General features: G+C 36.6%; 1 protein-coding gene and 1 long non-coding RNA gene across 2 annotated transcripts in view; one reads left to right on the top strand and one right to left on the bottom strand.

Moving 5' to 3' along the window:
* The window catches only part of LOC308187802, a 28,686-nt gene that overhangs the window by 2,973 nt on the left and 10,453 nt on the right, over nucleotides 1-15,260 (top strand). Inside the window, exon 2 of the long non-coding RNA XR_013944927.1 lies at nucleotides 11,463-11,500. This is a non-coding gene — a long non-coding RNA (uncharacterized lncRNA). The remainder of the gene's footprint in view (nucleotides 1-11,462; nucleotides 11,501-15,260) is intronic.
* The window catches only part of LOC308187799 (uncharacterized protein), a 58,014-nt gene that overhangs the window by 34,303 nt on the left and 8,451 nt on the right, over nucleotides 1-15,260 (bottom strand). The window lies entirely within an intron of this gene.

Below are 15,260 nucleotides of genomic sequence, written 5' to 3'. Positions count from 1 at the left end.
GAATATACTATTTTAGACTGTATAGTAAATACTCTAATTAGGCCCATTACATCACATTCCTTACAGTCATTTTGTACGTTTATTTTCAGATCACACCTGTGTGGTAGAAAAATACTTTTCCCAACTACTTCAGTTGGGAAGTTTGGCAGCAGAAAGAATAGGCACGTGAGAGTTGGTGGTAGCCAGACTAGCTAAGGCACTCATGGAAGAGTTGACAAAGCCATTTAGGATGCACAAATCTGCCCAGGACACTTAGCATTTAACCCATATTGAAGCAATGCCACTGCAGTGATTCCCATCTGCTGTCCCCAATTTATAGTAAATGGTTTCTGAACTATTTCAAACAAAGTTCTCACAATGGTGCTTTTGATTAAAATTTTTATAGGGGGACATAGTAGCCTTTGAAAACAGTGGGGGTTGACAGTGGTCTACTGGTACTGCTAAAAAGTTCAGGAATGCTGAACTTTAAGGTTAGGTTGTCTGATTGCAGTGCAAATATATGCTAAGTGACTTGCCCAAGGTCATTTGTGTTATGATATCTATAGTAGAGCAGGCACTGAACACTGATTTTCCATAGCTGTGGTTAGTGCTATAATCTCTGCTATGAAAAGAAGAAATATTTTCTAATCTAAGTATGTTGAATTGTATTTTAGGCAAAGTTTAACTGGCAATACAATATACATAAGTAGACTAATAAGCGTGTCAGGGATCTCCATCTTTACTTCTTCCCTATGTGAATACTTGAAATGAAATAGGAGTTCATTTTAATTTACACCTTCTGTTTTTTTGTTTTTTTTTTTTTGTTTTGTTTTTGGTGCAGACTCCAACCCAAGAATTGGAACAAGACACACTTGTTTCCAAATAAGAGGAATCACAAACAGTTTTGCATAGAAATAGTGAATTATCTGACTTGAAACCGCTTGTGTTTCTGCCTACATGAAAAGGTTGCACTTGGTTAACTGAAGAGGTGGTTTAAACTAATCTAGTTAAACTGCATTTAATGGCAGGTGGAGGTCTGTTACGCATATTTGGATTAAACAGTTTGCAACTATTTAACGTGGTGACTTTTGAAAAACTGTGCATAACTTTGTTCTATAAACGAAGACTAACATTATTAGGGTGCATGTTTCTGCATAACCCCAATGTCAGAACTCAGGGGAAGCTCTTCTACTTCAGGTTTATTTGCTGACATATCTCATGAAATTTCTACTCTCTTGCTTTCCGTAGGCTAATAAATGGGGCAGACTGCCCTTCTCAGGGAGCTTAATGACTTGTCTGTATTGCTTATACACTAATATTGCAAAACCACTTATGATTAATCAATATTCAGCCCCTTTTCAAAAAAAAAAAAAATGACTGTACTCAAAGAGATTTCCAGTCTTTCAGTATCTGAGAAACTGCAAATATATACATGCTTTCTTTTCAAATGGAAAGGAAGGAAATCTGTCTTTAAATGGTTACATTTTGGTTGGGTCTTATTGAAATAGAATTTGAACAAGAATTTGAACACTTAGAAGAAATAAAAATTTTGGAAATTGTGGCCGAAGAAAGCAAAATCTGATAACAGCAGTGATGTGTAGAACTTCACTCAAGGGATAATGGTCTAAAGCAGCAGCCCTTTTCATATCTAAGAGACTGCCATGGAGATACTTGTGGAAGCCTACACAAGAGCAAATGGATGAAGTATAATACCGTAGTAACATATTGTAAGGTATGGCATAAGCTCAGACAGTAGGGAGACATTAGCAGGTAAGCTGCTTTTCATTTTTGCTCACAAAGTGAGTTGTGGACACAGATTTGAAGATCTAATATTTACATGTTTAATTGTATTAAAATCAACCTACACCTGTGTAAGAAAAATGCCCCTTTTGCAAATTCACTTTTTGGGTGTGGAGTTAGGGTGAGAACTGTTGTTATGCAGTAGTTTATGAAATGGAAAATGACTGTCTACACGTTTTGTTGCATCAGGTGCTTTGTGCAGTTGTCTGGTTTACCATGCGACAAAGTACAACGAGCTGATATACCCAGCAGCATGAAATGAAAGTGCTCCGTATTAAAAAGTGCAAACGACCCAACCATTTTTAAATACAGGCAGAATCTATAATAAGCAATAAAAACCCCATGCCTCTCATGGCTAATGAGTATTCCCATCTGTAATGGTCTGCCACATCCCTGGTTAATTAGAAACTAAATTGCTAACATCTCTAATTATTCATAATGACATTCTTTTACGTCTGTTAAATTAGTTATAAAAATGATTAGCATAAGAAATGCACAGCTTTGAAATACTAGTCAATAAGTCAAAAAGCCTCTGCCTATTTAATCTAATGAAAGGTATTTTATCTCACATAGCATCTAAGTACACAGGCAAAATTAACCCCGTGAAAGTGAATGGTTTATCAAACAAAGAAAAGCTGAGTTGCACTGCTATCATTTACATGTACAGACTGTTTCCTTTAATAAACATATTCCAGAATGCTATACATACTTTGAATATGTTACCTAATTTTCAGGACAACATGAAAAACTTTGCAAAATGTATGTTGTGTTTTAATGCATTAATAAAACGATGACCCAACTGTCTCCCAGGCTTTTCAGGCACTTGACTAACCTATTTGCTTAAAAGGTGTATATGAACAGGCAAGTTTTCACAGGGTGTCATTTTCCATATAATCAGGAGGGCTTTGTGCTAAATTGTATAAGAAAGCATTCAGGGTTAAAATTCAGCATGACTCTCCCCCAAACAACCCTTCCTGCACCTTCACCCCCACTCCCACTTAAACCCTTTTGGAGGTTCCTGCCCTCCCCTCCCTGTTCTCCTCTTAGAAGCAAACTCATCACCATTAGCACACAAATGCAAAATAACCAGCCTAGGCCTCTTCCCAGGAATACAAATTAGGGGCAGGTAGTTGAAGAGCTTAGAAAGCTGAAATAGCGAAGTTCACAATGAAAAGGATGAATAGATGAGAGACTGAAAGTGGGGTAAAGTGTTCAGCTTTTGTCATTTAAAGTGACGTCTTTAACTCTTTGCCTTCATGAGGCTGCTCTTCACAAAAATAATAATGAATTGCAATTAAGACCTGAAGGACAAAAGGGAATTATGTGCAAGGAAAAAAAAATTATGATCACATGAAGATTATTTTTTTCCTTCTGCAGTTTATGAATATCTGTCTGGAATGCAGAGAGGATAGTTTTTGAACTGTCATTGTTTAATGTGACAATGGTACCACTGTAGATAGTGAAACCAATGATGTCATCAAAGCAGCTGGAGAAAAGTTTGAGGTGGCACATCAGATCTGCTAAATTTATGTTGACTCCTGAAGCTCTGTAGATACTTCACGTTCTATTCAATTTTTGGGGCCAAGTTACTGTTTCTTACTGAAACAGAAGATATTTTAGGTTTAGAGTTCTGTTAAGTTTAAAGTTATTTGGGAAAAGCCTTTGGGAATTTAATTCTCATCTTCTCAGATTCACCTGCATCTCTGAACTTGACTGCCATGTATTTGTCCCCTGCTCCAAAAAGTTCCATTTTGTAGCATAAACCTTTGCTCAAATCAGTAAGAGTAAGGGCTTTAAAAGCCTTATTTGAAATGTATTATTTGTGGATACAGTATCCCACTGTTAGTGTAAAATAGAATAGTTCTAGAAGAGGAGCAGTTCTTTAAACAAGCCCTCTGATCCATTTGGATGTGGAGTTTGGATGGGGACCCAAATTAGGTGCAAAAGCTTTGATCTGTATTTTCTCTTACTTCTCAAGTTATTAGATCCCTCTGGAAAACCTAGAACCTTTGGAAGAGTTCTGTAAATATTTCTCTCATTTACTACTACAACAGTATTTTCAAAGCAAATTTGCTCATTGGATCTCCATTTTAACTCATAAAAAGTACAAAGCCAAAGCAGGCCATGTAGGATGAATCCATGCGGGTCTCCAGTATTTGGCACAGCATTGCAACAGTACTTAAGCAGCAATGTTACCAGTGGAATCTCGAAATGATGTCTTTTAAATGTTGACAAGGAAGAACTAAACTGCAAAAATAAAAATAAGTAATGAACCCTCAAATATTTATGATAAAAAGATAAATGAATGCTATTAGAAAGCCTTTCTGTATATGACTAGAGAATAACAAACAAGTGTCATTCTGACATTTGTCAGCCTCAGAATTATACATCTATTTTCTCTTTTTATCTGTTTTTTTTTTACGTTTTTTTTTTATTAGTGCTAATACATTACTGAAGACATTAATGGTTCCTCATGCGACTATAGTAGCCACTTTTACTTTGCAACATTACTGAATTTAATAACAAATATACTTTAGGAAAATTTTGCCAAAGGACACATTCATGCAACACTTCTGACTTCAAAGTATGGAAGCTTATCCAAAGTTACCAGGACCTTTAATTTTATGAAAGACAATGGAAAATTTCACAGGCTGTCTTGTACTTCCTGTACCAATAGCCAGTATTTCTTGCTTACATTTTACAAGTATCAAAGTTCAAGTTGTTCTTAAAATCAGAAGAAACATATTAAAATAGGAGAATAATGAAGAAAATAAAAGATGACTGAGCACTTCTAAATTAGCTTTTCAAAAGAGTTTACGTCAATTCCAGCTATTGCACTTTTATGACAGTTGATGGGTGTGGGAGGAAAAAAATCTCATTTTATTTGCATTGTTTTGCCCGTTCTCTTTGTTGAGGATTTTTTAGTTCCACGATGATTACTTGACATTCCATATTCATTGTTTACTGTGACATAAAAAAAAAAAAAAATCAGCTATTTAGCAGCTTTAGGGTATGTCTACAGGGACAGGTACAGGCAGATGCAAGCTTGTCTGTCTGTTCTTCAGAATGGCCAGACATGAGCCAGCTCTCATCCAAGTCATATATAGACACATTCACATGGCACTTGCGTTTGAGGTAAAAAGCATGGTTGAGCAACCCGCTTGCAATTACTTGACTTCGGACAGGAGCTGGCTCTGTCTGACCAGGTCAGGGCATAGCCAGAGGATCCTGGGTCTTCTTGGGCCTGTCCAGGTAGTCAGGCTGCAAAAAATCTTCCAGTACTAATAGGGGCTCAACAGTGACAGCTGAAAACTACACTTTCAATATCCTTATAATGTAAAGGATAAAATCTTAAGACATATTTTCTTTATGGTAATACAAATTTGGGTGCTTTTCAACAATCACACAGCTATTAAAAAAATGAAATAAATAAAGCTTTACATCTTAGAGAAGATTTATCCATTGCAAGATGTTGTGATTAATTAGGTCTTAAAAGAAATCACAATAACAAGTTTTTGTGGTTTTCTTTATTTGACCATTCCTTTGATTAATTTTTTAAATATATTTTAGTACTTTGTTCTGTCTTGTATTAAAAAATAATAATAATAATAAAAACCTAAGGTGCTAAGATTTTGTTGTAGTTAGTGGAAATATTAACATTTATTCAGAACTATTCATTTTCCTTAGCGTGCCTAAATAAATGTTTCCAACTCTGTGGTCTATTCCACCTTGAAACCCCCCACTGAAGTCAATAGGAACTGAACACGTATCAGAAGTAAAACTTTGCAACTTTATGATTTCTAGACCATTTTTAAAAGCTTCTGAAGGAGCACCCATATAAAATACATTCTGAGGTAAGCCCCATAAGAACAAAAGTGGGTATTATTTAAGAGCCTCACTAAAATGCAGTGGATCTGGAATAAATCAGGAAGTTTGGAATGGATTCATTGGAAGGGTGATGCTTCTGTTTAGCTTTCCATTTTTTACGGGAAGAATTAGAAATGTCATTTGGCAGATGTCTGTAATGTTTTTGGAACTAGAAGGAAATTTGGCTTTTCCATTTGGTGTGGGTGGATGTTCCTCTAGGCCACATTTAACATGTAAAATGAGAGAGGTGGGTTTGAAACCCTTCCTAAAGGGAGACCTGTAGCTGCATGTTTTGCAGACTTACCTTAGAAAATCCTCTGCCAGCAATCTGCATACCTGATCCATATATTACCCCTAGGGAGATGGCCCTTAGCATCAGTTTCACCTTTTTTTTTTTTTTTTTTCAGCATCAAGATTCAAGCCAAAAAAATCAAAGTATCAGGATTCAGAGAAACAAGAAATCAATAGACTAGATAAACTGGTTTATCCTGCTGGCTTTTTGCTTCTTTGCAAAAGAGTTATAAACACATTTTACCCAGCCAAATTCTAACAGTGCATCTAGCCTTATATACATTTAGTGCCACTAAATGCATCTTGGGTTTATGCTTGACATTATCTTTGATGGCTGTCCTATCTGTCCCATCCTGAGCAGGATGCAATTCCAGTCTTTCTGGATTTGGGGGGCTGCTGTTTTAAAACTAATAATAATAACTGACAAAAGAAAAGGGAAAGATCATATATAGTGTAGGAGACTACAGGAAGCTTCAAACAGTACCGCACAGCACAAAGTGAAAAGTTATTACATTGAATAAGATACAGAGGGACTTGAACATTTCATCAAACACATAGATGAAAAGTCTAAATGTACTGTGCCCCAATATTGAAATAGGTCTCCCTTCCTGTGAGAGGAAACTCTAAAAGCTAAAATCTGTTGTTATTCATACATTTGCCTTACAGCAAAAAGATGTTGCTGCTAAGACTCTTGTATCTTGCGTCATTCTTGAAAATTCTTGCAGGAATTGGAACTGCAAAGACAAGAAAACCAGTCTAGTTAATTTTCTTTTCTGCAACTTGACAAAAGCATACACAGGAGCAAAAGAATAATAAATGTCTACAGAAAACAGTGAAGTTTGGTGCAGAAAACCTAGAAACATATGTACCCAGTTAGATGAATTTGCTTTGTGCTGCACCTGAGCTAATAACCCCTGCTGAGAGGTTCATGGTACAGGTTAAGTGCTGCAACACAATCAAGGAATTATAGATCAAAGTATGGATCAATCAGTGTACCTTCAATCCTCATAAATATATTAAAGTACATCTATAACAATCCATTTGCAAGTGTTTAGGGTGAAATTAATCTTAGCTTCTTTGGCCAGCTAAACATTAGATTTATAGTCCAACTGCGGAACTCCTTGCTGAGGGATATTGTAGACAATAGTTTTAGAATCGTTTAAGAAAGTGGGCTTTAGAAATTAATAGATGGGTCTAGAAAGGCTGTTAAAACACTAGATTGGGTACAGGAAGTTTCTGGGTTGAAAATTGCTTAGTTATGGGAGAGTGTTCCCAGGGAAGTATCTGTACCGGCTGGAATGTTTTTATGTGCATCTACTTCTGTAAGGAGTAGCATACAGGGCCATATGAATCTATTTGTCCGACTAAAGGTGGCTGGTCTTATATTTTTGTGGTTAGACACAGTCATGTTTTTCCATTAGAGTCAATGGAGACATAAGCACTTCCACAGGATGTTCTAGATGTAATAATCATATGTGCAACTGATTGAAAGATTATTATTCTTTTTGTTATTGTTGTTATTATTACTTAAGAATCAGAAGCCTGTAAAAGGAGGCAATAACCATCTTCCTGCATGTTGTGGGTAACATATCAGTATAGGGACTCAGTAGGAAATCCTTCACTGAGATTGTTTAGGTACAGCTTAGACAAATATGTGCAAGGACTGGTTGCAGTATATGTAGTCCTTTTTACTCTAAGTGATTACATTAAATGACCTTTATTGATTCAGTACAGTTCTGCCTTTTTCTACACGCCTGGAAAAGTTTCACTGACACTGTTATTGGATAGTGTATTTTGCAAGTCATGAAACAACTTTCTACTGACGTTCTGTGTCCATGAAAGCTGTGCTCAGGGAATTATTTTCGAAAATAACAGGACTGTTCATCCCCAGAGATAAAACTGTGAGAAGGTGTGGGATGTGCAGTTTTCATGTATATTTAGCATATTACACTAAAAACAGTGAACAAAAGCTAGTGGAAAACTTTCATAACCACCAGAACCATAAACCATACTTGTTCCCATTAAAAAAAAAAGGTCAATGCCATTAAAATAGATTAAAATTAATCCATTAAATTAGGGAATTTACATTCTATTTCTCAACTCGTATGCCATATAGTCACTCAAAATGATTATGTAGCAGTTAAACAAGTAAGAACAGGATGTAGTAATTTAGCTACTAGGGGTAGGATCTGTTCCAGAATCAGACATCTAAGTTTAGGAAGCAATAAATGCAGGTGTCTAAGCTAAATCAAGGGAGATCTAGTCAATCCAGTCAATGAAGTCTAGAGTGCTATTCATCTAGTCAAACTTAGACATTTGCTTTAGGATGATTTATAAGGTACACAACCTTCTGACTCAGTTGATTCTTTGATTATTCAGTTGCCTTTGATCCTTTGATTATTCACTTGCACATGTACCTAATGCCATACCTGGACTTCACCTGCCATTCCTGATGGTCATACCAGACTCATACAAATATCACTGGTACTCTTGGATAACTCAAATGACATGAAACATTGAAGTGTGAATGACTGAGTAGAGCTCCCATTGACTGTCACAGGAACTTAGATCTTTCACATGCAGACATCTGCATTTAATACAGAAGCTTGCCCTAAATTAATTATTTCAAAATTAATGCAGAATTTAGAAATAGTAATCTTTTCACTTCTGCTTTCAAGAACAAAATCACAATCTTAAAATATTGCTTGGATTTGGTTATGAAGTTATGTGCTATATCAAATAGATAAAAGATCTAAAACCAGCAGTGCTTACATATCCAAGTAATGTACAGATTAAGAATGTGAAAAGTAGTTTGAATGCAACATTTTACAAATATGAATGTGAAGAAAAAATCTTATTGTAAAAATAAGTACAGTGTCAGATTCGTTTTGATCAATCTTACAAGTATATATGTCTCCATCTGAGCTAGACACATATTCCCAGTGACGTTGCAGATGTCCCATCCCTGGAAGTGTTCAAGGTCAGGACCTTGAGAAACCTGATCAAGTGGAAGGTGTCCCTGCCAATGGCAGGGGGTTGGAACTAGATGATCTCTAAAGATCCTTTCCAACTCAAACCGTTCTATGATTCTATGGTGCCAATCAATTCAGTTTATCTGAATGTAGATGAATAAATGTAGGGTACAGCTTACACTCTACACGTGCATCTACACTAGATATTTATTGCACTGAATGGGAGTTTTTTGATGCAAATTTGCCTTGGAATCTAAAAGAATTCCAATCTGCATTTGGAATCTTCTAACATACACAGATGGTGTGCTTGAAGCAGTTTTGCTCCTGGTGGAGCCAAGAGCATTGGAGCCATGGATGTCATCCACAGCACCTCACTTGCAACATAGATGCAGGGTAATTCAGCAGTTACCTCTCTACATAGGATAGGAATGCACTGTGAATCAGCAACTGGCACGAACTTTGTTGCTGCCAGTAAATATGCAATGTGAAAATGCAGTACTAGAATCATAACAGGTCACAGAAAATCTAGCCCTCTCATTTACTCTTAGCTCTGTAACAGCTGTAATGTAACTCTAAGATTATTCACTTATATGCACTAAAGATGAAAGTAGTCAAAGGGTGGCCCATGTAGAAATAGATGCGTAAACTGTAAATATCTGAAGTGAGAAGATTTTCATCTGTCCAGGATTCTGTTGTGTCATAACTTCTTTAAAAAATGAAGGGAGAGGAGGGGAGGGGAGGGGAGGGGAGGGGAGGGGAGGGGAGGGGAGGGGAGGGGAGGGGAGGGGAGGGGAGGGGAGGGGAGGGGAGGGGAGGGGAGGGGAGGGGAGGGGAGAGTGCCTGCACATTAACTTGGTCTCACGTCACACTGCCACTTTCCTGCCCAGGGAAGCTAATGTGTAGAAGTATAACCTTTAAACCACAAGGACTGTATTGTTGTGTAGTCTGATATTTTACTTCTATACTTCAACAATATCACCCTGCTAAGCAGGTAGGCTGGATTCAGTTAACTGTTGGCCAGCATCTTGGGCCAAGAGGATGTGTTTTTCTCCATTCAGCAAAGTAGCAGAGAAGTATTTTACTTTTCCTTATTGACGTATTGGAGTTCATATCTGTTCTGGATGTCTCAGGGCTGATCTGGGCATGAATGCTTACAGTCACCTAACCAACCTGCTAACTCTACAGAACCATCCATAAGCTATAGCTACGTAGCTGTGTTCACATTGCTGGGATTCTGGGGAACAGGTTGCAGTGTCTTATTGACTTAACTGTTTGAAAAGCTGACTTGTATTTTAGTAGAAAATCTTCTCTTAGAATAATGTAGAGAATTACTTTATCATCATATTTAGCAGAATTTTCAGCTTTGCCCTGATCAGTTATGTTCATTCACACTGGGAAAAAATCATAGATCTAGCAAAACTCAAAGAGTTGTTTTTCTTTACTTCTACACAAGTTTTCCAGAAAAATTCTAATGGAGATGATGGACAGGATGGACAGTTGTCTGAGGATTGATAGTCTGTAATAAACTGTAGTTGAGAGACACACAGACAGTCACGGTGATTCCCTTTCACCTACTCCAGGATGGTCCAGCACAGCCCAGACTTGGCATAAATTACTGTTTCTCCAAAAAGTCTTAACAGCATATAGCTCAGGATATGGTTTCTGATGGTGACAACAGAGATCTTATTTAAGGAAAATACACAGACATGGCCATTTGTTGACAGTCTATTCCCCTCATGGCCCTCCCACATCCACCACTATTGTGCTGCGATATTAGAGAATACACCCCTCCTATTCATTTTCATTTCTGATCAGGGATCTATTCTCTATAAAGGAAATATTGCACAGATATGTACAAAGTCCATGGTTTTTTTTGTTTGTTTGTTTGTTTGTTAGTTTTAACATCAAATTCGCAGAAACAAAGGAGGTTAAGCCAGCCCAGAAATATGTTGTGGTTGGCCTCTTGAAGGGGTTATCATTATAGATGTTGATGGGACAAAGCCTATTTGTGAAGGCTGTTTGTCCCTGGAGATTGTGTTCTGCATTTTCTCAGCTAACTCTTGATTATGAACACATCCCAGATTGGCTGCCACTTTTTGAAATTTTCCTAAGAGGTTTCTAAATAAACCTATAAGCAGGTTCTTGGCTTAGCAGATCCAGTCATTAGCTATCAGAGAAATACAGAATATTAGTCTATTATAGTCCTAATAAATGTGTAAGCCCTAAGATAACTATCGTTACAGCCCCTATACACTGAAGGTGGATGAATCTAGGATTGGACCATGGTCAAGATTTCCATCTGTGCAAGGCAACAAGGATCTGAAAGCAGCAACAACTTTTTTTACCATCACACTAACATATAAAAATCAAGAATGTAACTTACCAAAAATATTTATAGTCCTGTGACAAGATTTTTACATTGCTCACCAAAAGGAAGTTTACTTATCATATCTTCTAGGATGTGCTGTAAGGTGTGCTCCTGCTACTTTTTCATCTCTGCAGCCAGTATTGGCATGCTTCTGAAATGCTGTCACTGTCCCTTCTTGCTTCTAGGCTAAAAATCAAACCGATGCTGCATGGGCAATGAAGTGGTGAGTACCTGGGAATACTTCTTGTTGTTACTCAAGAGGAGTAGAAATGTTTTGATAAGCAAGGCTTTATGCTTTTTAAGGCACAGATGTAAAATGTAAGATGGTTCGGAACATACTCAGAGGTGTTAACCAGAAGCTCAGGCATTATCATCTCTTAAGAAAATTGGTCGGGGAGTGCTACTTGTTTTCTTGTGCTTTTAAAACAAACATCTTGTACTTATCAGATGGTAAAATCACGGTGTTGAGAGTTTGACTGTAGCTTTTGACACATGTTGGTAGAGATGGTAAACATTTTCTTGGTAGCACAAATGACCAAACCCCATGCACTGAATTTCCAGCAGCTTTGACAACATTAATATTTTACCTTATGCTAATGGTCATGTGTGAGCAAGCAGTTGGCAGAAAACATACTTTTTTTTTTTTTCCTTACTAGTGGGGACAAAAAGACAACATCCTTCCTCGCCTAAGATAAATTAATTTATTTGAGCTAGTGGAACAAAATCATCCAATTCTTTCTTTTAGCCTATTAAGAATGGGACAAAACATGAACTTGTGAGGTATCATAGATATGAAGGAGGAACTCATTTTCTTCCATCAAAGAAATCCACAAATTATTTTAAAATATTTTTAAAGCTGTGGAAAGGTGGTGACAACATAAAGTGGGGAAAGTCAGTAGCCTCTCTGATTGAAATGGTAAAAACTCAGTGGTGAACAGTGACAAAAGCTCATCAATAATCTGAAGTGCTAATATTCTGTGGAAACCAGGTTCTCAATCAAGGCTTGGGAGCCAGTGCTTGTCTTTAAAATGAAATGATTTTTGTATATGAGGTAGAAACTCTTCTGGTTTTTAAACCATATTATGTTCCTCTTCTCCGCATTATCTTCTTGTTTTTAATCACGTTATAGCTGAGGTTTGGTTGCAAAATTATAAAACAAACATAAGTATAAAGGCATCTGGATTCTGAACATTGTTTCTTCATCTTATCTGTAACACAATAAAAAATCTCATAAAAAAAGAAGCTTGTATATAGGCCAATGTATAGTATACAGGCCATATAATAGGACATTATATAGGCCTCATCTTCTTATTCTTTTGCATTACATTCAGTAGTGGGTAAAGTAGTCCTTCCAACTTTATATTGAACAATAGCTTCCATAGATCCCTAAATACTCATTCATGTAATTTTATTTAACCTAGGAGACCAGGCAAGATGTTTTGTAAGGCAAGAGATTCATATTCTGATGCTTAGTAATTAACTGCAGGATCCACATACTCAAGGCCTAAAGATGGCTTTCTACCACTATTAATCCACTGACTCTTATTAAGCACAGATGATACTTCCCTGTAATTATGGACTATTTCCATCTCTGAATCATACAAAAACTGCAGAATTACCCCCAAATAGCCCAGCTTAATAATCAACGAAATATCACCAAGTGTCAAAATACTGGCTCCCATACTGGCATAGCAACTGTAGTGGTTGTGCAGTTGTAAAGTCACAGCTTTCGAGAGCTGCTGTATCTGTCACGTATTACAGAATGGACCTGCCCACAAATCTCCTTCCTCAGTGCTCACAGGCAGTTTTTTTCCATTTCATTTCTCATTTTGGATTTGTCAACATCCCACCATGTCTGTCTACAAGGCAGAGGAGCTCCCTTTTGTTTGACGTGAGCTGAACACCTAGGGGCACTGAAGGGGTTAAGCGGAGGAAATTCTTGTCAACTTCAATAGAGAATCAAGCATTTAAAATGATCTTCTGTAAGAAGAATCCAGTTTGTCTGACATCAGAGCCACAGCACATCACAGCAAAAGAGTAAAATTTTTACTTAAAGGGGTTTTTATACTTTCTGAGTGGAAAATATTCATATTGTGGTTTCACACTAAAAATAAATTCTTCCATTCACAGCCAGCGACAGGTAGCTGAGGTTAGATCAAACCACTAGCTTACTAATGACTATGAATTGCAGTATCTACAGAAATGACCAGAATTCAAGGCAGCCTCTAAAATAAGTTTGATGAATCATTCTTGAAAAAATGTTATTCATAACATAATAAATAGGCTCAGCGTAAATGTTTGCCATACAAATCATACTTTAAGTATTTTTCAAAAAATATAAAATACTATTCCTTTTTAATTTGTAAACTGAAATGGTCAGTTTTCTTTCCTTTTGAAAGGGTTTTATTTATTTATTTATTTTATTTTCACAACATGTCTGGGAATACTCAAGTGATTCTGGGATCCTAATGTTAAGTGACTGAACTGAAAACATTCCTTTTGTGCAAGCATCTTGAACATAATAAATAATAGCTCTTAAAGTATTAAAAGTAAAGAATCTGAACTGTCTTGAGTTATAGTGAAAGCTATTGTTCAACAAAGATGCATTAAGAAGCAAAAGCTGATAAAATCTTTAGATTCTTATTCTGCTGTGTAACATCATTTTTTGGTAGTAAATTACTAGGTCATATGCTCTGCTTGTATAAATCATCAGACCGCCACTACCATTCATGGAGCCAGGTTCACCTACCCAATTTGAGAATCTGGGTTTCAGTCAAATTATTAAAACAACGAAAACAAAAAAAACACAATGGCAGTAACCACTTTCTGCAGTGCTGTTAACTAATTTTCTATGGAGGTATATTTTCAGAGAGGAGTGATCTTATACCCACAAGACTGGCAGACCCTAACAACAGAAGGAGACTAGGATGGTTAGGAAAGAAGGATTAAAAAAATAAATAAATAAAATAAATAAATAAGTAGATAAATGAATAAATAAAACACTCCACCAAGGAAGTAGACACCAAAATGGCAAAAAAATTTCATCTGATTTTTCACTTGATTCAAAATTTTTCCACATTTTCTTTTTGGTCCCTAGTGTTTTATTGCCCCAGTAAGCCTTACTTTAAGTCTCTGGAATAGGTACTAAAGATAATAGTTTTTTCATTGCCATGAAAATTGTAGACGGCCTTCAACAGGGAAAAAAAAAAAAAAGAGAGAAAAAGGAGAAGAAAGGAGAAGGAGGAGAAGGAGAAGGAGAAGGAGAAGGAGAAGGAGAAGGAGAAGGAGAAGGAGAAGGAGAAGGAGAAGGAGAAGGAGAAGGAGAAGGAGAAGGAGAAGGAGAAGGAGAAGGAGAAGGAGAAGGAGAAGGAGAAGGAGAAGGAGAAGGAGAAGGAGAAGGAGAAGGAGAAGGAGAAGGAGAAGGAGAAGGAGAAAGAGAATACCTTTCATGCTAACTACATGAGATGCCTGAATCAAATGTGGACAACTCAGGTTTAGGTCTCTAAATTTAGAAATGAACATTTTTTTGTGTCTACTCGCTTCCTGTACTACTATAATGTGACTAAGTCTCTCATTAAACGCAATTCAGCATTAAAACCAACATTCATTATTTCCTGGCCACTGCTGCTCATAGCCATTGCTCCTACAGCCTTCAAACATCTAGACAATTTTTTTATTATTTTTTTTTATTTTTTTCCCCTGAAAACCAGGTTATAAGTTACTTATAACACAATAATTTTATTTGTAGCACAATTGCAGCCATAAAAGGAGACTGATAAAACAGTCTTGCCTATCCAAAAAAAGAAAACAGTGGTCTACTGGCCTCTCCTGCTTCTTTGCATATGTTCAAAAATCTTTCAACATTTAAAAAGTCCCTATATTTTTAAGGCATATTTAAAAGATTTGGCATCATCAGGATATGTACATACCTGCTTTATATAACATATCAAATCTGTGCACGCAACCACCCTTTTACCTCTCAC

The sequence above is a fragment of the Anser brachyrhynchus genome, assembly GCF_964034855.1.
Source record: "Anser brachyrhynchus genome assembly, chromosome: 1".
NCBI classification, from domain to species: Eukaryota; Metazoa; Chordata; class Aves; order Anseriformes; family Anatidae; genus Anser; species Anser brachyrhynchus.
This window is presented reverse-complemented; position numbering and strand designations above follow the sequence as displayed.